Raw genomic sequence first — 26,998 nt, forward strand, 5'->3', positions numbered from 1 at the left:
AAAACGTCATTTTCACGAGTGCGGGACTGACGTTGCATTACATGCTAAAAGGCTTGCATTACAACTATACTGAGAAGACTTGTAATGGCTGCGGTGCTGTTTTAATGCTGAAATTAACATTTTTTCAGTGCTAAAAGACGAACGCACAAACTCTACCTGTAGGTTAGTTGTTTCTTGTTTTTAAGTAATATTATCTATGGCCACTAGATGGTGATGTTGGTTCAATAAGGTGAATATTTGGCAATCCCTAGGGTTTATAGAATTAATTTTATATAAAAATATGCTGGCATCAATAAGAGCTTTGAGGCTCAAAATAATTCCTGTGAATTTGCATTTGGGATCCAATGATTTCAATAAAGGACATTTTTTATTTTAAATGTGTTTTTAACTTGTGTTAAAGACAAAATATAGTCTAACCCTAACACCCCCTAACTTAAACATAATTAAAATAAATATAAATATAAATAAAAAACTTACAATTATTACCTAAATAATTCCTATTTAAAAATAAATACATACCTGTAAAATAAAACCTAAGCTAGCTATAAAATAACTAATAGTTATATTGTAGCTATCTTAGGTGTTATTTTTATTTCACATGTAAGTTTGTATTTATTTTAACTAGGTAGAAGTTAGTAAATAGTTATTAACTATTTACTAGCTACCTAGTTAAAATAAATACAAAGTTACCTGTATAATAAAACTTAACCTGCCTTACACTAAAACCTAACATTAAAATAAAATTAAATAAATTAAATTAATAAAATACAATTTTCTAAATTACAAAAAAATAAACACTAAATTACACAAAATTAAAAACAAAATTTTAAAAAATAAAAATGAATTACTCCTAATCTAATAGCCCTATCAAAATGAAAAAGCCCCCCCAAAATAAAAAAAACCTTAGCCTACACTAAACTGCCAATAGCCCTTAAAAGCGCCTTTTGTGGGGCATTGCCACAAAGATAACAGCTCTTTTAAATAGCAATAAAAAATACATACACCCCCCAAAAGTAAAACCCACCACCCACACAACCAAACCCCCCAAATAAAAATCTATCTAAATAAACCTAAGCTAACCATTGCCCTGAAAAGGGCATTTGGATGGGCATTGCCCTTAAAGGGGCATTTAGCTCTTTTGCTTTGCCCTTAAAAGGGCATTCAGCTCTTTTAAAAAGTGCCCACACCCTAAGCTAAAAATAAAACCCACTCAAAAAACCCTTAAAAAAACCTAACACTAACCCCCAATGATCCACTTACAGTTTTCGAAGTCCGGAAATCCATCCTCATCCAGCTGGCGAAGTCCTCATCCAAGCGGGAAGAAGTCTTTATCCAGGTGGCCTCTTTGATCTTCATCCAGCCGGCGAAGTCCTCATCCAAGCGGCCAGAAGTCTTCATCCAGACGGCATCTTCTATCTTCATCCATCCGGGGCGGAGCATCCTCTTCTTACGGTCGCCGCCGTAAACTGAAGTTTACCTTTAAGTAACGTCATCAAAGATGGGGTCCCTTACATTCCTATTGGCTGAAATAATTCTATCAGCCAATAGGAATTAAAGGGGAAAACTCCTATAGGCTGTTGCAATCAGCCAATAGGATTGAACTCACATTCTATTGGCTGTTCCAAGAATTTTATTTGGGGGGTTTGGTTGGGTGGGTGGTGGGTTTTACTGTTGGGGGTGTTTGTATTTTTTATTGCTATGTAAAGACCTGTTATATTTGGGGCAATGCCCAGCAAAAGGCCCTTTTAAGGGCTATTGGCAGTTTAGTGTAGGCTAGGGTTTTTTTATTTTGGGGGGGCTTTTTTATTTTGATAGGGCTATTAGATTAGGAGTAATTTGTTTTTATTTTTGATCATTTTGTTTTTTATTTTGTGTAATTTAGTGTTTATTTATTTTTTGTAATTTAGAAAATTGTATTTTATTAATTTAATTTATTTTATTTTATTGTAATGTTAGGTTTTAGTGTAAGGCAGGTTAGGTTTTATTTTACAGGTAACTTTGTATTTATTTTAACTAGGTAGGTAGTAAATAGTTAATAACTATTTACTAACTAGTCTACCTAGTTAAAATAAATACAAACTTACCTGTGAAATAAAAATAAAACCTAAGATAGCTACAATATAACTATTAGTTATATTGTAGCTAGCTTAGGTTTTATTTTACAGGTAAGTATATATTTAGTTTTAAATAGGAATTATTTCGGTAATAATTGTTAGGTTTATTTAGCTTTATTATAATTATATTTAAGTTAGGGGGTGTTAGGGTTAGGGTTAGGGCTATGTTAGGGTTAGGTTTAAGGGTTAATATATTTATGTAGTGTTAGTGATGTTGGAGGCCATAGTGTTAGGGGTTAATAACTTTAGTATAGTGGCGGCGACATTGGGGGCGGCAGATTAGGGGCTAATAAGTGTAGGTAGGTGGCGGCGATATTAGGGCCAGCAGATTAGGGTTTAATAAATTTATATAGGTGGAGGCGACATTGGGGGCGGCAGATTAGGGGCTAATAAGTGTACGTAGGTGGCAGCGTTGTTAGGGCCAGCAGATTACGGGTTAATACATTTATGTAGGGGTGGCGATATTAGGGCCAGCAGATTAGGGGTTAATGAATTTATGTAAGGGGCGGCGATGTTGGGGGTGGCAAATTAGGTTTTAATAACTAATGTAGGGGGCGGCAATGTTAGGGGCAGCAGATTAGGGGGGTTTAGGCTTAGGGTTTATGTCAGGGTGTTAGGTTTAAACATTCTTTCTTTTTTCCCCATAGACATCAATGGGGCTGCATTACCAAGTTTTTCATTCAGCGATCGCATGTGTTAGGCTTTTTTTTTGCCGGCTCTCCCCATTGATGTCTATGTGGAAATTGTGCATGAGCACGTAACAGCAGCGCTTGTTTTGTGTGCGGTATGGAGCTCAATGCAACCATATCGCCTGCACAAGCCTGCTTTTTCTAAAACTGCAATACCAGCGCTATGGGGGGGTGACATAACGCCGAAAATGTTGCGGTCGTTAATTTCCCTATAGTGCTCAAAACTCGTAATCTGGCTGATTGTAAATAATACTCAAGGTTGTAAAATTCATTACTCAATACTACAAAACTTTGTCCCACAGTATTATTCTCTTCTATGAATCCTAAGCGGTCATATTAATGCTTTTAACATGGTATCTAGTTACCTTATTTAAATATTGAAGTCATTATTGCAACTAATGATGTCTAGTCACTCTTAGAATATCTGACAAAAAGAGCCATTAATAAAAAAGTAATATGTCTTTTTTTTTCCAGTTTGCAAATATAAAAATGGACTCAAATGTTAATTCTTCAAAGAGACACAGTTCTGAAGACTATGAAAATATGGAGGTAAATTGATAAGATCTGTGTTTGTCATTATTTTTTAAAATAATAATAATAATAATAATAATAATAATAATAGTAATAATAATAATACATCACCATTTTCTAAGGCATTCCATAGTAGTGTTTCACAGTATTATATGCATTGTTTTTGTATTAATGAGGAGGTAATGAAAGAGTAGGAAATGCTATTGGAAGAATAGAACTTATTGCTTAAGCGCTGTGCCAGGAAATCATAAAAGGGCAAAGAGTGTGCCAAGTGTTTGAGAACAAACATTCTGTGTAGTGTTCTAGCAAAATGAATTTTAGGAAAAGAGCTGAAATTGGACAAGAATGCTGTGTCAGTTAAAGATTCTGTAAGGAGTGATTATTATTTTTAAATTATGCATCAGAAGTTAAATGGATATGAAACCCATTTTTTTTTAACAATTCAAATAGAGCATTGCACCAATCAGCAAGCGCTACCCAGGTGCTAAACCAAAAATGGCTGGCTCCTAAGCTTAAAGGGACATAAAACCCTTTTTTTCTTTCATGATTAAGATAGAACATACAATTTTAAACACCTTTCCAATGTACTTCTATTATCAAAATGTGTTATCCTTTGTTGAAAAGTAGGAATTCAAGTATAGGAGTGTGCACGTGTCTGCAGCACTATATGGCAACAGTTTTGCAACAATGTAATACATTAGCAAGAGCACTAGATGGCAGCACTATTTCCTGTCTTGTAGGGCTTTAGGCATGTGCAGGCTACCTATCTAGATATCTCTTCTACAAAGAATAACACGAGAATGAATCAAATTTGATAATAGAAGTAAATTGGAAAGTTGTTTAAAATGACATGCTGTATCTGAATCATGAACATTTTATTTGACCTGAGTGTCCCTTTAACAACAAACTGTCCTGAGTCCCTGTGGGCTCACAAACAGTCTTTGCTAATTAGGAAATATGCAGAAAATCCCCACCCAGGGGAATAAACTCTAGGTATTCAGAGAGCCGGGCATGCCATAATTATAATATCCACAATGCAATCAATGAGGGAGCTATTGTCATCCTGAGGCACCCTGTTTGTTGCACTATATCTCACAAGAGTGGTGTGTCCCAGTGTATTTAGACGAGCATTTCACGGATCCCCGTATCAGATATTAACATCATACCTGACCCATCCTTAGATGGTCAGTGATAATCCTCATAAACCGTAATACAGTTCCGGTGCTACCAACACAAAGCTTCGGTTTATACAGCTTCACAGCTTCAACGGGTGTACACACTCACCTATAGAGTTGATTTCCTCCAAATTAAATGAACACAGGGGCCGAATAGCTACCACCTCAAAGTACCAACTGACAGTATACGCGGGGGTGCAGCTGCAACCCCCTCTTCAGTAGAACTCCACTACGTACATTTAACCCGCACCACAGGGCTACATCTCAGGACAGTTTGTTGTTAACTAACCTCCCGGGATGGTTTTCCATATAATTATATTTCTGTATTGACCAGTTCAAATATCCTCTCCTTATTGTTGTGGTTTTTTGCTTTAATAAATTTTACTTTAATTGCATGACATTGTGTTAAATATATTTTGTTAGCCCCTCCTGGGTGACCATTGTTCTTACTGGGAATTATTTATAAATTTTTATTCATAATCAGTACTGACTAAGATAGTCTTTTGTTTCTAATATTTTAGAACTGCATTCTCCTTTGTTGAATATAATTATTTTTTTACTATCGCCTGGCACCTTCAGTCTGCTACATATTGACATACAGCAGATTGAAGTTGATTGTATTTTTATTAACAGTTGGTGCTGTGAGTTTCTCTCTTTTTCTTTATAAATCTGTTAATCCCGACTTCAGATAGGGATTTTTCTATAATATACAATATGAATGATACATTCTCTATACCCTCAAAAATAGGTGAAAGTTACTAAAACACAAACAGAACAAGGTGGTAATGATAATATATATAAATGTTTTAAAGATTACAAACTAAAATTAATTAAGGAACAACAATTAAAGTGGGAAATTTCCATCTTAGAAAAATATTTAGAGACCAAAATGAACCCAAGGGGTCTTCACATTAAAAAAACACCAGGGGCTAATTTAAATGATCCCCTAACAGAAAATTTTAGAAAGAAATGGGAGGATTATGCTAGTAAATGTTTTCTAGGCTGAATGGACCTAATGTTAGATTAAAATTAAGGAGGATTTAGAGATATTAGAACAAAATCTAAAAAATTGGGAAAATAAGGAGGAACATAAAAAGCTTATGGATCTGAATAAAATGGAAATTAGAAAAATGCATGAAAATATAAAGTATAGAAAAAAAAGGTAAATTCCAATTGACTGGGGAGATTATCAAGATGGTAAAATATATGATTACTCCCTTAGATCAACAAGTAGCTCGGAATCGGAATTATCAGGGGAAGAGAGCTTACATTTTAATAATAATCAAAGGGGGCGAAATTATGGAAGTGGTTTTTCGAGTCGCAGATGCTCAGGAAGGCAAACAAGAGGAGAGGGGACAGAAAGCACAGGACAAAATACAGGGGAGAAAAACAGATACCCCTTGAGAAAGCAGCAACAATAACCCCCCACCCCTTAGACCCAAAATCCAATACAGATTATAAACAAGTGGTAAATGTATCTAGTAAAACACAATCAGAAATTGAGGTTTTATCAAAGGGCTTACATTTTGCCCCAGTGAACAATATAGACACATTTACAGTAATTAAAGATATTAATCTTTTTGCAAGGAAATTAATCCTTAATAAAACATTGCAACATACAACTAAGGATGTTGTTCAATGATAGAGTAGTTATTTGTGATTTGGAATCAATGAGTGAAGAAATAAACCAGATTTGGATACATTGGGCTATAGGTCACACAAATTTAGAGAACAAATCTTCCTTTATACCAGCTTTATCTGCAGTTCCTAGTGTCCATAATTTTGTTAAATTAGTTGAGAAAGATATACTAGAATTGGACACTAGGACAGGCTTTAATGATAATTTGAATGCAAAACAGAAAAAAGCAATAAAATGCCTAAAGACGAAGGTTCTATTACACTTAAACCCTCAGATAAGGGTGCAAATCGTGTGGTTCTTAACACAAGTGATTATGTCTTTGAATGTAAAAAACAATTGGCTGATCCTAAACAATATAAATTATTAAAATGAGATCCCACAGATGAATATAAGAATCAGATAGATGACATATTGGAAAAGGCATTTGAAAGAGGTATTTTAAATAAAAAAAACCTGGATTTTTTAACAACTAAGTACCCAAAAACTCCCACACATTTTATCCAATACCCAAATTACATAAAAATAAGGTCCCACCACCTGGTACACCTATTATTTCTGGTCAAAGTAGCCTCACTGAAGGTATTTCAGTTTATGTTGATTATTGTTTAAGACCTTTTCTTGTGACATTGGCATCAAATATAAAAGACACTCAAGATACTCTGAGAAAGATTGATGGTATATCAGTGACTGAAAATACGCTACTGGTTGCCATCGATGTGGAGGCCCTTTACTCCTCGATTCCTCATCACAAAGGGGTACAAGCATCAGTTGAATTCCTTAAACAGAGAGGACCCAAATATAATGAACACACAGAATTTGTGGAAACGTTATTGTTGTTCATTTTGGAGCCTAATTTTTTCATGTTTGACAATAAATATTACAAACAGATACTAGGGACGGCAATGGGGACCTGTTGTGCTTGTACCTTGGAAAATGGGAGAAAGATGATATATTTGATAATGATTACATTTACGGTAAAAGCATTGATCCCTGGTTAAGGAATCATCAATTACATCTTTACTGTATGGCAAGGATATGTAGATGAATAAGATGTCTTTATGAAAAATCTCAATAAAAATGATTTAAATTTAAAATTTACTTACACTTGGAGTAGAAATACAATATAATTTTTGGACTTATCAATCAATATTAGAAACAACAAACTAATGACTAGCACCTATAGGAAACCTACAGCTGGCAATGCCCTCCTGATGGCAGATAGCCACCACCCACAATCCCTAATAAATAATATCCAAAGGGACAATATCTAAGACATAGGCAAAATTGCTTTCAATTATCCATTTTAAATCTGAAGCAAAACAATTGAAAGAAAGGTTTGTCAGTAGGGTTTACTCTCAAACCAATCTGAAAAAGGCGTATTGGTCAGCCATGCAACAAACAAGAGATGTTAAATACAGATAAACTAAAAACCCTAGAACCTGCAATAAGATTTATTAGTCAATACAACAATAAATGGAATGATATCAGAGCAATTATGCATAAACATTGGGATGTCTTAACTTTGGATACTGATATTAAATTAATAGTAGAGATAGACCGCTCATGACTCCAAGGAAGGCACCAAATTTAAAATAAAATTGGTATCAAGCCATTTTAACAGAAAGGAAGACAAAACTGGCTGAGAAAAATAACTTTGAAAGATGGTAATACAAAATGCAGAAATGCTCAGTATGTAGGAATATGCAACAAGGAGCCCATTTTGTGAACAAATGGGGCAAGATTCATAATATTGTTGGTAAGATAAACTGTAAATCAGAAGGAATAATTTATATAGTATTCTGTAATTGTCCTATGTATTACATAAAACATATAGGGAGCTAAAAGAACGCATTAAGGAACATAAGAGAGATATTAAAAATTAAATTGAAACAGCAGTGTGGCACGTCACTTTAAAATCTTTCATGAGAGTAATAAAAATCAATTAAAATTCATGGTTCTGGAAAAATTTGATAGGTTATTATTGCAAAAGGAATGCAGATGGATTTTTAACTTAAAGTGAAGGTTAAGTTTTCATGATTTGAACACCTAAATGCATCCATTACTAACAGAATAAGCAGATCGCTAAGTTTATTTTAATATGTTTTATGAATTTATATTTTTTTTAAATATAGTAATCTGCTACTGTTTTTGTGCAAACTCCTCCCCACCTCTAATCCCAGGCTTTTTCCGCTATTACGTATAGAGCGGTCCCACGCGCTCTATACGCATCTCCCAAGCGAGTGCACAATGAACCGTAACTATTGCGCATGCGCAAAATGCCGATGTAAACTACTACTGCACATGCAATACTATTCCATCCACTCACCAATGCGCATGCGTTAATCAAATAATTGTCTTTAGCCTAAGTACTAACGACTGCAAGCTCTTACGCCCGCGTGAAACGGGAGCGCGCCTTAGAGTCCAGATGGAGAGTAAGACAGTAGCGCCATGCGCTATTTAAATAGTAGGCGGGTGACGTAGATCGGACAGGCCGCCTAATGGCCAGAATTTCAATTGGTAGTTTTTTACTGAGAAGTAAAAAAAACGGGTAGATTTTGATAAGCTGTAAATATCGAGTTAATACGGCGATAACTTTATTTCAAGATGATTTCATGCAAGATCATGAATGAAACCCATATATATTTTGGACAATTATTTATGCACCTTTTCTTTGAAAATTTAAAAACTGAAAAAGTAATTTCTTCCACATATACTAGCAAATGGTAACAAATATAATAATAGATTAGTCCGTTTTTTACTTGCAGGTAACTATTTTTACTGGTTCTAAGTTATAAAGTGTTATACAATAATGGATAAAATTCCTCCCTGAACCCGTTCAAGTATTTTCTTTACTAAGTAGTAACACTAATGGAGTATGATAAATGTTTGTTTTAATATAATTGATGAGTCTGTCTGAGTATATTGATATAAGTCCCCCCCCCCCTTTTTGGAGAATTAAATAGCTCTATGAGTCGTTAATGTGTATATATACATTATACCTTTATTTATACTTAAAGGGACACTGAACCCAAATTTTTTCTTTCATGATTCAGATAGAGCATGCAATTTTAAGCAACTTTCTAATTTACTCCTATTATCATTTTTTTTTGTTCTCTTGCTATCTTTATTTGAAAAAGAAGGGATCTAAGCTATTTGTTTGATTCAGAACCCTGGAAGCCCTTGTTCATTGGTGGATGAATTTATCCCACCAATCAGCAAGAACAACCCAGGTTGTTCACCAAAAATGGGCCGGCATCTAAACTTACATTTTTGCATTTCAATAAAGATACCAAGAGAATGAAGAAAAATTGATAATAGGAGTAAATTAGAAAGTTGCTTAAAATTACATGCTCTATCTGAATCACAGAATAAAAAATGTGGGTTCAGTGTCCCTTTTAAGCCTGCCATAATTAAATTAATATAATAGGTAATAAAATTGAATTATTATTGTCTAAACTTGAATAGTGGAGTAAAAAATACACTATGTCCTTCATATTGAAGATTTTTATTTTGATAAGACGAATGACTTAGTCGCAAAATACTGCTGCAACAATATATCTAAATAAAGTTATTTCACCATATATGTCATAGAGAATGAAGTGAATACATAGGCTTGACCAATTACTATGGACTATACAGGCCAGATGAATCCTGAGTAAAAGTTTGCAGTGCAGGTGAAACGCGCGTATCAGAGTTCTACTGAAGAGGGGGTTGCAGCTGCACCCCCGCGTAATACTGGCAGTTGGTACTTTGGAACAACTTTGAGGTGGTAGCTATTCGGCCCCTGTGTTTGTTTAATTTGGAGGAATTCAACTCTATAGGTGAGTGTGTACACCCGTTGAAGCTGTGAAGCTGTATAAACCGAAGCTTGGTTTTGGTAGCACCGGAACTGTATTACGGTTTATGAGGATTATTACGGACCATCTAAGGATGGGTCAGGTATGATGTTAATATCTGATACAGGGATCCGTGGATTGCTCTTCTAAATACACTGGGACACACCACTCTTGTGAGATATATTGCAACAAACAGGGTGCCTCAGGAAGACAATAGTTCCCTCATTGATTCCATTGTGGATATTATAATTATGGCATGCCCGGCTCTTGAATAACTACAGTTTATTCCCTGGGTGGGGATTTTGTGCACATTTTCTAACAAGCAAAGGCTATTAGTGAGCCCACAAGGCTACATCTCAGGACAGTTTGTTGTCAACTAACTTCCCGGGATGGTTTTCCATGTAATTATATTTCTGTATTTACCGGTCCAAATATCCTCTGCTTATTGTTGCAGTTTTTTGCTTTAATAAAATTTTACTTTGATTGCATGACATTGTAGTAAATATATTTTGTTAGCCCCTCCGGGGGTGACCATTGTTCTTACTGGGAATTAGTTATACATTTTTATTCATAATCAGTGCTGGCTAAGATAGTCTTTTTGTTCTAATATTTTAGAAATGTATTCTACTTTGTTGAATATATATATATATATATATATATATATATATATATATATATATAGTGAAGATTGGAGTATCCGTGTTAGTCAATAAAAAAGGTATCACTGCATACTGCAATACTTTGTTTTTTGAGCATCTATATATATATATAATTATAATATTAATAAATATTTAGGCTTTATTGATTCTTTCAAGTTACACATTTTCGTGTATCAGTTTAAGAACTCCAGGACCAATGTCAAGCTGTTCCCAATCCAAGACGACCACACAATTTTATATGTAATAGAAACGTAAATAATACTCAATGTTGTAAAATTCATTACTCGGTACTTCACAACTTTTTCCCACAGTATTTATTCTCTCTATGAATCCTAAGCGGTCATATTAATGCTTTTAACATGGTATCTAGTTACCTTATTTACATATCGAAGTCATTATTGCAACTAATGATGTCTAGTCACTCTTAGAATATCTGACAAAAAGAGCCATTAATAAAAAAAATATGTTTTTTTTTTCCCTGTTTGCAAACATAACATAGGACTCAAATGCTAATTCTTCAAAGAGACACAGTTCTGAAGACTATGAAAATATGGAGGTAAATTAATAAGGTCTGTGTTTGTTATTATTTATTAAAATAATAATAATAATAATAATAATAATAATAATAATAGTAATAATAATAATACATCACCATTTTCTAAGCATTCCATAGTAGTGTTTCACAGTATTATATGGCATTGTTTTTGTATTGTTGAGGAGGTAATGAAAGAGTAGGAAATGCTATTGGAAGAATAGAACTTATTGCTTAAGCGCTGTGCCAGGAAATCATAAAAGGGCAAAGAGGTGTGCCAAGTGTTTGAGAACAAACATTCTGTGTAGCGTTCTAGCAAAATGAACTTTAAGAAAAGAGCTTAAATTGGAAAGAATGCTGCGTCAGTTAAAGATTCTGTAAGGAGTGATTATTATTTTTTTTTTAAATTATGCATGAGAAGTTAATGATATGAAACCCATTTTTTTAACAATTTAAATAGAGCATTCCACCAATCAGCAAGCGCTACCCAGGTGCCTGAACCAAAAATGGCTGGCTCCTAAGCTTAAAGGGACATAAAACCCTTTTTTTCTTTCATGATTAAGATAGAACATACAATTTTAAACATCTTTCAATGTACTTCTATATCAAAATGTGTTATCCTTTTGTTAAAAAGTAGGAAGGCAAGTATAGGAGTGTGCACGTGTCTGCAGCACTACATGGCCAACAGTTTGCCACAATGTAATACATTAGCAAGAGCACTAGATGGCAGCACTATTTCCTGTCATATAGGGCTTCAGGCATGTGCAGGCTACCTATCTTGATATCTTTTCTACAAAGAATAACACGAAAATGAATCAAATTTGATAATAGAAGTAAATTGGAAAGTTGTTAAAAAGTGTATTCTCAGTCTGAATCATGAAAGAAAAAAAAAATTGGTTTCATGTCCCTTTAAGAGAATGAAGAAACTTTGATAATAGGAGTAAATTAGAAAGTTACTTTAAAAAGCATGTTCTATCTGAATCATGAAAGAAAAAATATGGGTTTCATGTCCCTTTAATCAGCACATTGTATTGTTTAACAATCTCAGACACTCCTTGAAAAGCCTATTGCCTGTTGTTTATCTTCTCAATTGCTGTGATTAATTATGGACAGATATAAACCAACCTCCTGCACTTATCGGCCAATCACTGTACAAAATATAGCTCTGCATTAATGGAATGTGATCCTGTCTATGGAGAGTAGAAATAATGTGATTTTAAATAAAATAGTAGAAAAATACCAAAATGAATAATGAAAGTGGGGATTTCAAAGTTTTTTATAATTATGCATGATTAAATATTTTATGAGGAGTATCATTTTTAAAGTGACATTAAACATTAACTTTTGCTTTGGTGTTTTAGCTAATATTCCTTAAAGGGGGGGGACAGTCTACACCAAAAATTTTCTTATTTAAAAAGATAGATAATCCCTTTATTACCCATTCCCCCGTTTTTGCATAACCAACACAGTAATATTAATATGCTTTTTACCTCTGTGATTACCTTGTATCTAAGCCTCTGCAGACAGCCTCCTTAAGTGCTTTTGACAGACATGCAGTGTAGTCAATCAGTGAAGACTCCTAAATAACTTCACAGGAGTGAGCACAATGTTATCTATATGACACACATGAACCAACACTGTTTAACTGTGAAAAACTTTCAAAATGCTCTGAGCTAATAGGCGGTTTTCAACGGCTTAGAAATCAGTTTGAGCCTACCTAGGTTTAGCTTTTCAAAAATACCACCAAGGAATAAAGCAAATTTGATGATAAAAGTAATTGGAAAGTTTAAAATTGCATGCCCTATCTGAATCATGAAAGTTTAGTTTTGACTACACTGTCCCTTTTAAAAAAGCCTCAAATCTGTAACCTAGGTTTTCAACTGCATTTTCAGGTTACATATTTTGCAATTTTGGCCTCAAGGGAGGGTAGTACAAGTGCAAATGTTGCACAAAGCAATAGGTGTTTAATGTCCTTTCATAACTAGATAACTGCATAACTACAAGGGTCTCAGAGGTCTCAACTGAGACTTTACCAACACATCCAGGGGAGCCACCTGGCCCTGCAGTCATTAGTGATGTTGCTATGGAGGGTCGAGCCTGGGCCCTATCTGCATCATATTTGGCCCCTCTTAGGCCAACCTGCAAAATGAAACACAATATTAGAAAGTGTATGGATTTGCCATTACAAGGACATGGTCTCCAAGATGGCTGCCACAGTGTTGTTCTATGGAATAAAATGCTACCATAACTATACAACACTGGTTTTCAAACCTGTCATCAGGCCTCCACAACAGGCCAGGTTTTAAGGATTACCTTGGATGAGAGCAGGTAAAATAATCATACTTACTAATCAGCTGATTATTTCAACTGTGCTCCAGTTCAGATAACCACAAAATGTGGGGAGGCCTGAGGAGTGGTTTGAAAACCAGTGCTTTCAAAGAAAGTTGTTCATAAATGCATATTCTCTGGTGTGAAATAACCAAAGAGGGAAGGATGACTCAGTCACAGAGAAGAAGCACCCTTTTTCTCCCATATGGTTGTTGGCTCAGCTTCTGTTGACTGCAAACAGCCACATTGTGTTTTAATGGGGGGCCTTTGATTTGGGCCCAGTGAGGTCAGTTTACGCCCCGTGTCCTTTTAAAGGGATATGAAACCCAAAAGTTTCCTTTCATGATTCAGATAGAACATGCAATTTTAAACAAATGAATAACTTCTATTATCAAATATTATTAATTCACTTGGTATCTTTTGTTGAAGAGTAGAGACATACGCTCAGGAGCATGCACATGTCTTAACCACTATATGGCTGCAGTTTTGTGAAAATGTTATCCATTTGCAAGAGCATTAGATTGCAGCACTATTTCCTGCCATGTAATACTCCCCACACCTACCTAGGCAACTCTTCAACAAAGAATACCATGAGAACAAAGCGAATTTGATAATAGGAGTAAATTGAAACTTTTTTAAAATTGTATGATCTGTCTGAATCATGGAATAAACATTTTGAGATTCATATTCCTTTAATGTTAGTTGTGACTCAAGCGTGTTTAAGGGGTGTCTAATATAATTGAGAAATTACAGATGTATAAGTAGGGTGACCATATTGCCGCTTTAAAAAGGGGCACATGCAAAATACATATGTTAGGGTTCTTATAACGGACCATTATTCAAAACATTTCTTTAAACAGCCCTGACATACAGTATGTATTTTTCATATGTGTTCCTTTTTAAAGCGGCAATATGGTCACCCTATGTATAAGGATTAAGGTAAAATACGTTCAGCAGGGAGGGTAGAAGTTACCAAAAGTATTTAATATATGAAAAACAATTGGGAATAAAGGTGTAAAATGATTGCTGGATCTAAAAGGGATTAACGATCTAAAAGGGATTCATTTATAATTAACATGCCTGAACATATAAATGCAAAAGGCCTCATTATCAAGCTGCAATTGCAGCTTTGGAGCCCTAGCAATCTAAGTAGGTGGCGTTAAATCATCACTGTCAAATCCAACAGGGATGATTAACAAGCATTATTCTTGCGCGTATGTAAGTGGAACTTTTCTGTCGAAATTTTAAAATTAGGCCCTTAAAGTGATGGTAAACTCCGCTATTGCCACAAGTTGCAGATAATTAGATTCTTTATTAATAAAATATAAGAACACAATATCCATTTTCAAAGTGTTTATGCATTATTATCCAAATTTTTGTTTTTAATAAATCCGTTGTTGCGCTGCCTCGCTCCGCCCCTCTAATTTACTGTCTGTAATACACTCCAGTCTTACCTATTCTCCACCCTCTTTACATCTCCGACAATTTGAGCGCTCCCGATTCTGTGATTTTAACACGATGCGCATTTGAGAAAATTACGTATATCAAGTAAACATTGAGTTTGCGTTAGTCGAAAGTAACATTTGTAGTGGATAGATAGTGCGAGCGATCGGTCCCTTCTAAAACGAGCATACTAATATTAATAACTAATAATTACCTAATTCATACATATATACATGCCGCTGAATAAACAATGAATGCGCAAATTCATTGTCGCTTTTTGAGGCTACTGATTGGTTGACCGTATGCTGCGAGAGAATGCAATTACTGCGCTTGCGTAAAATTGGAGTTGCATAGAAGTAAAGCCTGTCTGGCGACAGGCTTACTTATTGGTTCAGTATTATAATACGATCAATGTGACGTCACTAGGGGGAAGGATAAAAGACGGCATTAGACGGAGCTATTAGAGAAAGATTTGTATGTGTTTTTATATAGATACGATAACATGATTTGGAGTGTGTAAACTGAATCAAATGCCAACATAACAATATTAAATTCAATAGATCAGGGAGTTTACCATCCCTTTAATTAAAGTCAGAAATGACCTTTTTGATGAACATTTAATATATATTCACATTTTTAGAACTGTAACTGTGTAATAGTAAAACAAAAAAGCATATGAATATGAGCTGAACATTCTTAAAGGGATCACCAAACAGCAGCCATTCAGAGTGTCAGGTGCAAGGTGAAGACAGGGACTCTGCCAAAATCCCCAATCACAATAGTTAAAAAGGTAATGTCCACCATCACTGAATTAAGTTTTCCTCTCTTTATTATGATACAGACATCAAGCAACGTTTCGGGTCTCTTGACCCCTTATTCATGCTTGCAATAATGTGTTACAATCAGCTTTTTAAAACATTCAAATTTGCGCAACACACAAAACTTGTGGTTCTACTGCCATTCTTACTGGTCCCAAAAAATGTCATTATATCATAAAATTCTATTTGACTGATGTTACAGTTGCTCATTTTATTTTTGGTACTGTACTCTTTTGGTTATACAGTAACAAAATAAAATGAGCAAATGTGGTTGGGTGGCGAATTTGAATGTTTAAAAACTGATTTGCTACACATTATTACAAGCATGATAAGGGTCAAGAGACCCCCATAACGTTGCTTGATGTATCATAATAAAGAGAGGAACTTAATTCGTGTGCTGTGGGCATTACCTTTTTACCAATTCTGAAAGGGACACTAAACCAAATTTTTTTTCTTTTATGATTCAGATAGAGCATGGCAATTTAAAGCAACTTTCTAATTTACCTCCCTATTATCAATATTTCCTTCGTTCTCTTGGTATCTTTGTTTAAAAAGCAGGACTGAAAGACTAGAAGCCTGCTAATTTTTGGTTCAGCACCCTGGATAGCCTACTTGCTGGTTGGTGGCTATTAGTTTAAAATACTTTGAGTAAAGTATATAACATTTAATGTAACATAATGATCAAAACTAACATGTGTATGAGTGTATTTCAGCTTTGAATAGACTTTTTTTATATATATATATATATTTCTATTAGTGAAAATGCTTCTGTAGAAAGTTGTTACTGTTGCACTGATATACTTCATATCTCCAGAATGATATAAATACTTTGTAATCTGTTTAAACGGCGGCTACTGAAATCGTAAATGACTGAAAAATTTGCTAGGAAAGGTTAAATGACTTAAATATATATAGCTTAGGGGAGAGACGGGAGAGATATGTTTTGATTCAAGTATATTAAAGGGACATGAAACAATTTCCATAATGATTCAGATAGAGAATATAATTTTAAAAAAAGTTTCTAATTTACTTATTTTATCAAATATGCTTCATTCTCATTTTATTCTTTGTTGAACAGATATCTAGATAGGTAGCATGCACGTCTGGAGCACAAAATGACAGGGAATAGTGCTGTCATCTAGTGTTCTTGCTAAAGTTTATCAGTGTTACAAAACTGCTGCCATAGAGTATTGTAGACACATGCACACTCTTGAACTAACTTTCCTGCTTTTCAACAAAGGATAACAAGAAAAAAAAAAATGAAAATAGAAGTAAATTGGAAAGTTTAAAATAGATGTTCTATCTGAATCATGAAAGAAAGATCTAGGTTTTATGTCCATTTTTAAATGTTCATAAAATGGTAATTAATTTTAGAAATGGTGATATTTTGCCCAAAAATTCCAAATTACTCCACTCGTGAAGGCAGCCTAAAGCCATTTTTTGCCATCCAGGTAGGAGATCAGTACAAATACTGGGCACCTCATATTTGCTGCAATACACTGTGAATCTATGTGGATGGTTAAATAAAAAAAAAGGCATTTAATGTCTTTTGCAATCCTAATTATTTGTAGAGAGCTCACAAATCATATAAATGACAGTTATTTCTTGTATGCTAACTCCTAAGGTGCTCCCATGAATAGGCAACTATTTCAGAAAGTGCTTTCAATTACTTTTCTTTTTTTTCTTTTTTGTGTTGTCATTTGTGATTGATTGAATGAAAATGACTTTCATTTATGTTGTATCAAGAAAATATCAGTTTGTTGTAATATTGTTTTATACTATGACTATATTACTAATGCACAAGTAGTGTATCTCAAAAACTAAAGCTAATAAAAAATATGTTTTTTTGTTTTTCTTGACCCAACATTAGTAAAGTATAACTTTTTTTTTTAGTAAGGAAACAAATTAAAAATATTTTTTTGTTGAACAATAAAATCAAATAAGTTTTGGAATTGTAATTGACACCTACATTATTTATTGTTTCTGCTTCAGCAATATTAATATTATTATCTGTGGGGGTTTTTCTAATTTACAGGAAACAAACATTCACCAACTTTCTGTGACAGAACCTGATAATAAAGAAGATCAAGACATCTATCAAAATAATGCAAATGAGTTTTAAGCATTCAAATAAAATAGATTGATCAATTTTCAAGTACAATTGATAATAACATATTGAATGAAAACAACCATTTACAATTTCAAAATTGTGATATTTGTGATATAAAATGTGAAATTAAAAAAGTGCATTAGTATTTATTTTAATTAACAAAATGCTGTTCCCATACAAGAACCTGTGTGTCCAACATCACAGTGATTGGGCAGCCAGTAGCGGAACTACCATGACCCTACATTTTCAAGTCATCACTCCCCAAAACACCCAACCCATAAAAGATACTTCACACCATTTTTTGGGAATGAAAAGGCTGCATCTTCTTTAGTAACATAACAGGTTAACATTTCAACATTTACTTATAAACCAATCACATTGCTTGCCCTTCTTTGAATTCACAAGTAGATATGTGCAATTCGTTTCGGATCGATTCGGAAATTCGGAAAATTCGGCAAAATCGGAGATTCGGATCGAACCGAATTTCCGAATTAAAATACTGCCCAATTTACCGAATAAATCCGAATAAGTTCGGATTTATTCGGTAAATTCGGATGGCCATGGATTACACTAGTATTGTACAGTATATTAGGTTATATCACTCTGCTATGGGTTACACCTAATATACAGTACATAATACTAGTCTAATACACAGCACACATACCGAAATTCCGAATTTCCGAACCGAATCCAGACGAATTGTTAAGAATCCGAAACGAATCCGAAACTTATTAATTTGAAGTTTTCCAAATTCGAATCGATCCAAAACAAAATTCGAAAAACTCTGAATCGATCCGAACCGAAACAAATTTTTCGATCATGCACATATCTATTCACAAGCCCTACCAAACTCAGGGGAGGGGCTATCAACATTAATCCCTCCTCCCTGTTGCCCAAACAGGAGGTACTAGCCATATCATTACAGGCTTAAGCCTCTAACAATCCGAGCAAGCACCCCGCAACCACTCTCCTCTTGGGTGAGAACCACCACACAAAGCCAAGGCCTTTTCAATTCCCTCTTGTAACGTGCAATTGAAGAGATGAAAACCCGTTTTGTTCAAATGGACCCCATCCTTAAGATAAAAACACTTCCCCTGAATCACCCTTAAACTCAACATGTCTGAGACCCAAACCACCCAAATGTCTCACATAACTACTCACCATCATATTAATCTTCTGTCTGGAAGCCTCCAACCTCCCAATATCCCAAGCTGACCTCTATACTAACCAACTCTCATTCTCTGGGAATAGATGCCGTAACCTATTCAAACCTCCCTTTATTCTGTCCACCAAGTCCTTCTGGTACATAAACCCCAGATCGTTCCCCCCTGCATGAATCACCAGGATTTCTGGTGGGGAAAAAAGTCTGGCATACTCTACTACCTTTCCAACTAGCTGTTCCCATTTTATACCCCTCATCCAAACTATTTTAACAGTACCCGATCCCTTGACAATCCCAGTTGAGCACAGTCTTCTTTGACCGGGGCAGCTTTCCAGGCCCAGTAGATATGAGTGCCCAATCAGCTAACATCTCACTGGACCTGCCAAGAAAAAATAAAACAGTGTTACATAGCCAAGCCTGGCCTCACATGCCCCCAAAATGACTTTCACATACCAATTCTCTTAATCATTGATGTGTCTAGCCCCAATCCCGCCGCCTCAGTCGTCACTCCAATTCTAAAGCTGTGGGTCCCAAATTCAAGTCCCCCCAATCCAAGCGACCCTAACGCTTTACACAAAACCGCTATAAATTGGAAGTGAGACAATACTGAACCACCCTTGTGAATAAGAAGGGAACCATCTACCCTTGGGTGAATACTTAGGAACTCCCACACTGAAGCTACTGGGCAACAAACCCTCCCCCCATCTCATGCAAACAAACCAAAACTCCTTTTCCCACCTGATCTGTTTTGGTCCTTTTTAACCCCAGCTCCACCACTCCGCCTCTCAAAACTACCGCTCTCGTGTTTAGGCTCTTGTGATCCCTCCTGTTCCTACCCTAAATGCCCCCAAAATTGCCAAAACAAAAGCTGTTTTAAATAGTATTTCCTCAAACCTTGAAAAACATTAACCCTTCAAACAACCCACAACTCCTTGCAAAACAGCAAAGGTAAATGGTCTCCTCTCATCCATTTGCACTCTGCCTCTGCAGAGCCCTCTGATCCCCATCCTGACTAAAACACCTTAGTCAAGTCCTCCCACACCAGTAACTGAAATAGAAAAGCCAGAGCTGCCACTTGCAGAATATCCCTGCCACGTTCATGTCAGGAGCCACCATGCCAAACTGATCCCACCGGAAATGGGACATAGAGTCAGCAATTACATTCAATCTTTCCGGCACATGAACAGCTCTGAATGAAATGTTATTGCGCAGACATTCCAACACTCTGAATGAAATGTTATTGCGCAGACATTGATTGCCAACTCCACCCCAAGTTATCAAAATAGAAGCTGACTCTGTTGTCCCTCAAAAGGTGGGACCACACAAAAAGGGCCACAACAAGAATGTCAGATTATTGGTTAAGCCTGAATCTGCCCATCTTCAGCACACCACTTTCCTTGCAGATATGCACCAAAACCATGAGCCTCGAAGCATCTGTGAACAGGCTCAAGCTGTCGCCAGACCAGACCACCTCCTGAATCATCAACCCCCCATTAAACTCCTCCAAAAAATCAGTCAAACCCTCAAATCCTCCTTCAAGTCTTTTGACAGCCTAATGTGCCACGGGTTCGAAACCCCCACTTTGGCACACAAAATTGAGCTTTCCTAGCAGGGATTGAAGCTGCCTCACCGTGACTTTCATCACCCCCAGAGCCTCCTCCAGTACCTCCAGTTTAAATCCCTGAGTTTATCCTCTGGAAGCCTGCACTCCATTCTTATGGTATCCAACTGCATGTCTAGGAAGCCCAGAGAAGTAACCGGACCCTCCAACTTTTTGTCCACCACCGGGATCCCAAAATCATACTCCACTGCCCCAAAGACCCTCACCAAGTGTTCACATTCTCCCGACTTGGCCGGGCTGACAGAAAGGCCGACAGAAAGTCATCCAAGTAATGCACTACTGATGACATTCCCGCTTTTTGTTTCACCACCCACTCCACAAACAAGCTAAATTTCTCAAAGTATGAACACGAAATGGAACAGCCTATTGGTAGGCATGAATCAACAAAGAAGGAACACTCTAAGAAACAACCAACCCAGAAGGTGATGGCACTTTGGATGAACTGGTAAAAGCCTGAAAGCGGACTCCACATCCACTTTTGCTAGCAAAGCCCCATACCCAGCCTTCCTAACCATTGCGAATGCTGTCAAATGAATCATACTTTACAGAAACTAACTCCGGGTCAAAGCAATCGTTCACCAACAACACTTTTGGATAGGAGTGATGGTGAATAATCTTGAACTGCCCTGTAACTGTCTTGGGAACAACCTCTATGGGTGACACCCGAAGATTGGGCAATGGAGGGACTTCAAATGGCCCCACCATCCTCCCCAGTGAGATCTCCTAGAACAATGTTTGCCTCAACACCAATGGGAGCACCCTAGCTGACTTCAGATTACCCCCAAAATTTGCAACTTCTTGATCCTTGAACGGTATTACAAAACACAAACTAAAACCAGTTAATAATATTATGCATCCACCACCCATGTCCTCGCCTACTGGCGTACACCTCTAACCATGGTAGCAGATTGTTGACCCTCACTGGTGTCCGTGCTTGCTGCACCCACCTCCCATGGCCAATCCCTTGCTTGACTTTTTTAAAACATTTTGTGAAGGAATGAATTTCCCCACAACCCAAGCATTCGTGCTTGTATTGACACGATTCACCAAATGGGCATTGTCCCTCATTAAAATGGAAAAAGAGACCCCTGTGGATAGCGACCATCATTACCCCGCCGGACCCCTGCTCCCCGTTCCAAGTCCTGAACCCTGAAAGGAATGCCCGCTCTTAAAGGAGTTATAGGGGCCCATTAATCAAGGTGCAGATGGACATGATCCGATATTGTGGATCATGTCCGCCGCACATCGATAAATGCATACAGCGTACGCTGTCAGCATTTATCATTGTACCAGCAGTTCTTGTGAACTGCTGGTACAATACCGCCCTTGGAGATTCACTGCCAATTGGCCGCTAGCAGGGGGTGTCAATCAACCCGATTGTATTTGATCAGGTTGATTTCCCGCAATGTCTGTCTGCCTCCTCAGAGCAGGCGGACAGGTTATGGAGCAGCAGTTTTTAGACCGCTGCTTCATAACTTGTGTTTCTGGCGAGCCTGAAGGCTTGCCAGAAACACGGGCCTTCAAGCTCCGTATGGAGCTTGATAAATCGTCTCCATAATCTCCAGCCAAATGCCCATGTTCCTATTATCCCTGTGCATTTACGGCCTCACTGTCATCTGCTGCCTAAACATCTTGTCGTATCGATACCAAGCCATCCAACCATACATCCTATACGCGCTCACAATTTCATCGTAGTAATAAAACAGGGATGACTCTTGATCCAGGAATTTATCACTTACCACATTTGCCAGGATGCAAAAAGCCCTTGACCAGTTCCCAAACGTCTTGGACAACTTCCTCCAGGACTTCCTTTCTTTCCCTTCTCCTTATCATCTTCCTTCACTTCCAGGACCTGGTACATTGAGAGCAACAACAGTATTTCCAAGAATTCCCGCTTCCATATCTTTTCTTTCATCTCACTGGTCAGATAAATGCCCAAAGGCCCCACTGAACACAGACATGGCCTCCTTAATGCCTCCTCCTGCACCCGTAACTTCTCCCCACTTCCGATAGGGCCCGGAAACCACTGGAGCCCACCCGCGACTTGTGCCTCAGCACCCACAACCCCCTCTCAATGGGACCCAAGCCGCTGCTACTGACCCTGCTCACCCCCCCTTGCTTTTCCAAGGAAGAAATCATCCCATTTAAACTAGCCAAAACCACATCCATTTCTTCAGTCAACACACCATTCACATTGGGTAGCGACCCTTCCGCCTCACCTGCATGCTGCCCCGTAGTGATGTCGCGAACAGTTCTGCCGCGAATAGTTTGCAGCGAACATAACATGTTCGTGTTCGCAGCGGACGGCGGACATATGCGATGTTCGATCCGCCCCCTATTCGTCATCATTGAGTAAACTTTGACCCTGTAGCTCATAGTCACAAGACACATTCCAGCCAATCAGCAGCAGACACTCCCTCTCAGACCCTCCCACCTCCTGGACAGCATCCATTTTAGATTCATTCGGAGCCTGCATTCTTAGTGAGAGGAGGGACAGTGTAGCTGCTGCTGATTTAATAAGGAAATCGATAGCTAGGCTAGTGTATTCAGTGTCCACTACAGCCCTGAAGGACTCATCTGATCTCTGCTGTAAGGACAGCACCGCAAAAAGCCCTTTTTAGGGCTAGAACATCAGTCTGCTTTTTTTTTTCCCTGTGTAATCTAATTGCAGCCTGCCTGCCAGCTCAGGCTCACAGCATATACTATGCCCACTTGCCCAGTGCCACCACTCATACCTGGTGTAACAGTAGTGTACATTAAAAAAAAAAAAAAGCAGTCATTTTCCTTCACACGTGTGCGTTTGAGGTCCTGCCAGGGCACAGTGTGACACCAGTGCAAGTCATATCTGCTAAAAAAAAGTAGTGTACATTTAAAATAAAAAAAAAAAACTTTTTTTTAATTTGAAATAATAGCAGTCATTTTCCTTCACACGTGTGCGTTTGAGGTCCTGCCAGGGCACAGTGTGAAATCAGTGCAAGTCATATCTGCTAAAACAGTAGTGTACATTTAAAAAAAAAAAAACCTTTTTTTAATTTGAAATAATAGCAGTCAGTTTCCTTCACACGTGTGCGTTTCAGGTCCCGCCAGGGCACAGTGTGACACCAGTGCAAGTCATATCTGCTAAAACAGTAGTGTACATTTAAAAAAACAAACAAACCTTTTTTTACTGTGAAATAATAGCAGTCAGTTTCCTTCACACGTGTGCATTCCAGGTCCTGCCAGGGCACAGTGTCACACCAGTGCAAGTCATATCTGCTAAAACAGTAGTGTACATACATTTAAAAAAAAACAACCTTTTTTATTGTGAAATAATAGCAGTCAGTTTCCCCTCACACGTGTGCGCTCCAGGTCCTGCCAGGCCACAGTGTCACACCAGTGCAAGTCATATCTACTAAAACAGTAGTGTACATAAATTTTAAAAAAAAAAACAACCTTTTTTTACTTTGAAATAATAGCAGTCAGTTTCCCTCACACGTGTGCGTTCCAGGTCCTACCAGGGCACAGTGTCACACCAGTGCAAGTCATATCTGCTAAAACAGTAGTGTACATACATTAAAAAAAAAAAAACTTTTTTATTGTGAAATAATAGCAGTCAGTTTCCCTCACACGTGTGCGCTCCAGGTCCTGCCAGGGCACAGTGTCACACCAGTGCAAGTCATATCTACTAAAACAGTAGTGTACATACATTTAAAAAAAAAAAAAAAAAACTTTTTTTACTGTGAAATAATAGCAGTCAGTTTCCCTCACACGTGTGCGTTCTAGGTCCTGCCAGGGCACAGTGTCACACCAGTGCAAGTCATATCTGCTAAAAGAGTAGTGTACATTTAAAAAAAAAAAAAAAAAACCTTACACTACCTGAACGATACAACATCATACCTGATGTTTTAAAGCACGTTATTCCGAACAATTTAGGAATGTTAGGTGATTTATGCCCTTTATGGATTAAAACCAGACTCAACTATGTAATTTTCCATGGGAGTTTGCCATAGATCCCCCTCCGGCATACAACAGTCCAGGTGTTAGTCCCCTTGAAACAACTTTTCCATCACTTTTGTGGCCAGAAAGAGTCCCTGTGGGTTTTAAAATTCGCCAGCCTATTGAAGTCTATGGCGGTTCGCCCGGTTCGCAAACTTTTGCAGAAGTTCTCATTCGCGAACGTAAAATTTTAGGTTTGCGACATCGCTACTGCCCCGCCATCACTGGTCCGACTGGAACCCCGGTTACCCTGGCCCTGTCCTCCCTGCCCCGGCCCTGTCCTCCCTGACAGCATCCTAGATCCTTTAGCAGTCCCTCTCCTGGCAGGTGAGCACGCCCTGTTGTATCTCTCCTGTCCCGGGACCAATCATCTCTGGCCTAGGTTGGTTATATAGCCTCCACTGTTCTTGATTGTCTCCGCGGCAGCAACTGAGACCTCCTGCTTCTGCCGGAGAAATCAGGCCTCCCAGAGAGGGTGTTACCCCTCCCCGCTCAAGGTTCTGACCTTGTAGCCTGTATAGGAAAAGATGCATGTCAAAACCCACCCCCTGAGCTCTAAGCCCCTCTCCCCTCTCCTACTCTGCCTCCTTTGCCCTACCCCACAACAAACCGTGGAGGGGACAACAACCTCAAAAACTGTGCCATGGTAGATAGGTCTCCCACCTTACCAGCCGTTCCTGGTCCTGCCAACGTCCCTTCCAATGCATCCTCTCCAAAGTTGCCGCTGGCCTCCAACTCAAGTGGCAGCTCTGTCAACTGATCCTGCTGCTTCGCTGTCACAGTCCTTCTGGCTTCCACAGCCTCCTTTCCCAAGCCTGAAGACAACACTTCTATCAATCCCTTAACCCCTACATCCCCTGCTCTCTTGCCCACTTTTTGCCCCCCACCCCCTGCTCTGCTGCCCCCTCCAAGCCTTCCCGAAATGCCTCCCCTAGCTGGCCTTGGTCCCCCAGAACCATTGTGGCTTCCCACCAATTCTCTCCTTCCCAGATATGGCTATCCATGCCATCATACCTCCTACCCCCATATCTATTTATTTGTTAATTTACTTTTTTTAGGCATCCACTCCCTTTTCCACTATGACTCCAGTCCCTTCCCCCCTTCACCTGAGCACTTCCTGAGCCCTGTTCCTCCCCCAGCTCCATTCCCCACAGCCCACCCTGAATCTAGCACCCAAAACACAGCTCCTGCATCTCTACTCCCTTACCACACCTCTGATGAGGGGAACAACCATTACACATCACCCTCTAAACATTTGCGGTCCCTACTGTCCTAACCTCTCCTCATATACCCCTGACAGTCATTAAACCCTTAACTCCAACTTCACCCTCCTGTGCTGCCCTAAGTGCCACCACCTTCCCAAGCTAAGGCCCCCTGACCGTCATAACCCAATCTCTTCACCCACACTGTGTTCTCCTTTCCTGCCTGCCCCTGGCAGATCCTTTGCAAACTTCCCCATCATTGCCCAGCTCACTACATACCCCCTTTGCAGCCCCGCCCCCCCAATAGCTGGACTCCGGCTCCACCATGCAGCTCAGCGTAGGCCACCCTCCCTGCTGCAGATACCCTTCCTTCCCCTCGTAATAGGCCGCCGGCCGCGTACCACTCCCCTATCGTGTGGTTCCAGACCGGCGGGTCATCATATGATCCCGTGATGTGCCGGCTTCACCAGCGCTGTGCTAGGCTGCGCCGCAGCCCCCACTCCAGAAGGCCCTCTAGCTCCAGCCTTATGAAGTGACTCCAGGTCTCCACTGCCACAAGCCTCCCAATCCCCATCCTGGGCCTAGTGGTGCCCAGGTCTCTCTGGTGGCCTGGACCGACATACAAGCCATCCTCTCCTCCTGTCATCTGCCTCCCCATGAAGAGAAACTGACTCCTCCTCTCCTGTGACTGCCTCCCCAGCTGTATCCAGCCGCTACTGGATGCAGTTCGCCCCCTTCTGCTTTGCCATCACCAGCACTTTAGCTACAAAGGCCTCCATATTCAGGTAAAGAATGCAAATATTCCCACCATGATGCTCCAGATAACTGCCTAGCCTTACTTCCTGTCAGGGGTTTATAAACCCTCTCCAAAGCCTACCCCTTGTCCTCTACCTAACCTCTTGCCCTTCTTTGAAGTGGGGTCAAATAACCCCTACTTTCATCCTTAACTCTTTGGTGGAGTAGATGCAGTGTCATCAGGGCCCAGGTGCTTGGAGTGGTGCCCATAATTACCAGTCTATACATAGGCATGGGGTTAATATCTGTGTATAGATACTTATCACCATTATACTGCACAGCATACTAATCAGTGTATAGCTACATCATAATGCAGCCTGTTCGCTATTATACAGCACTGCATATTTATCAGAGTATACATAGTTATCA

General features: G+C 38.4%; 1 long non-coding RNA gene across 1 annotated transcript; it reads left to right on the forward strand.

The window, feature by feature from the left end:
• Positions 1 to 3,297: 3,297 nt before the first annotated feature.
• Positions 3,298 to 17,913, forward strand: LOC128638164 (uncharacterized). Its single transcript, XR_008399053.1, has 3 exons — positions 3,298 to 3,352; positions 11,143 to 11,199; positions 17,800 to 17,913. It is a non-coding gene; the product is annotated as an uncharacterized LOC128638164 (long non-coding RNA).
• Positions 17,914 to 26,998: the final 9,085 nt, after the last annotated feature.

This window comes from Bombina bombina, chromosome 8, assembly GCF_027579735.1.
Source record: "Bombina bombina isolate aBomBom1 chromosome 8, aBomBom1.pri, whole genome shotgun sequence".
Lineage (NCBI taxonomy): Eukaryota > Metazoa > Chordata > Amphibia > Anura > Bombinatoridae > Bombina > Bombina bombina.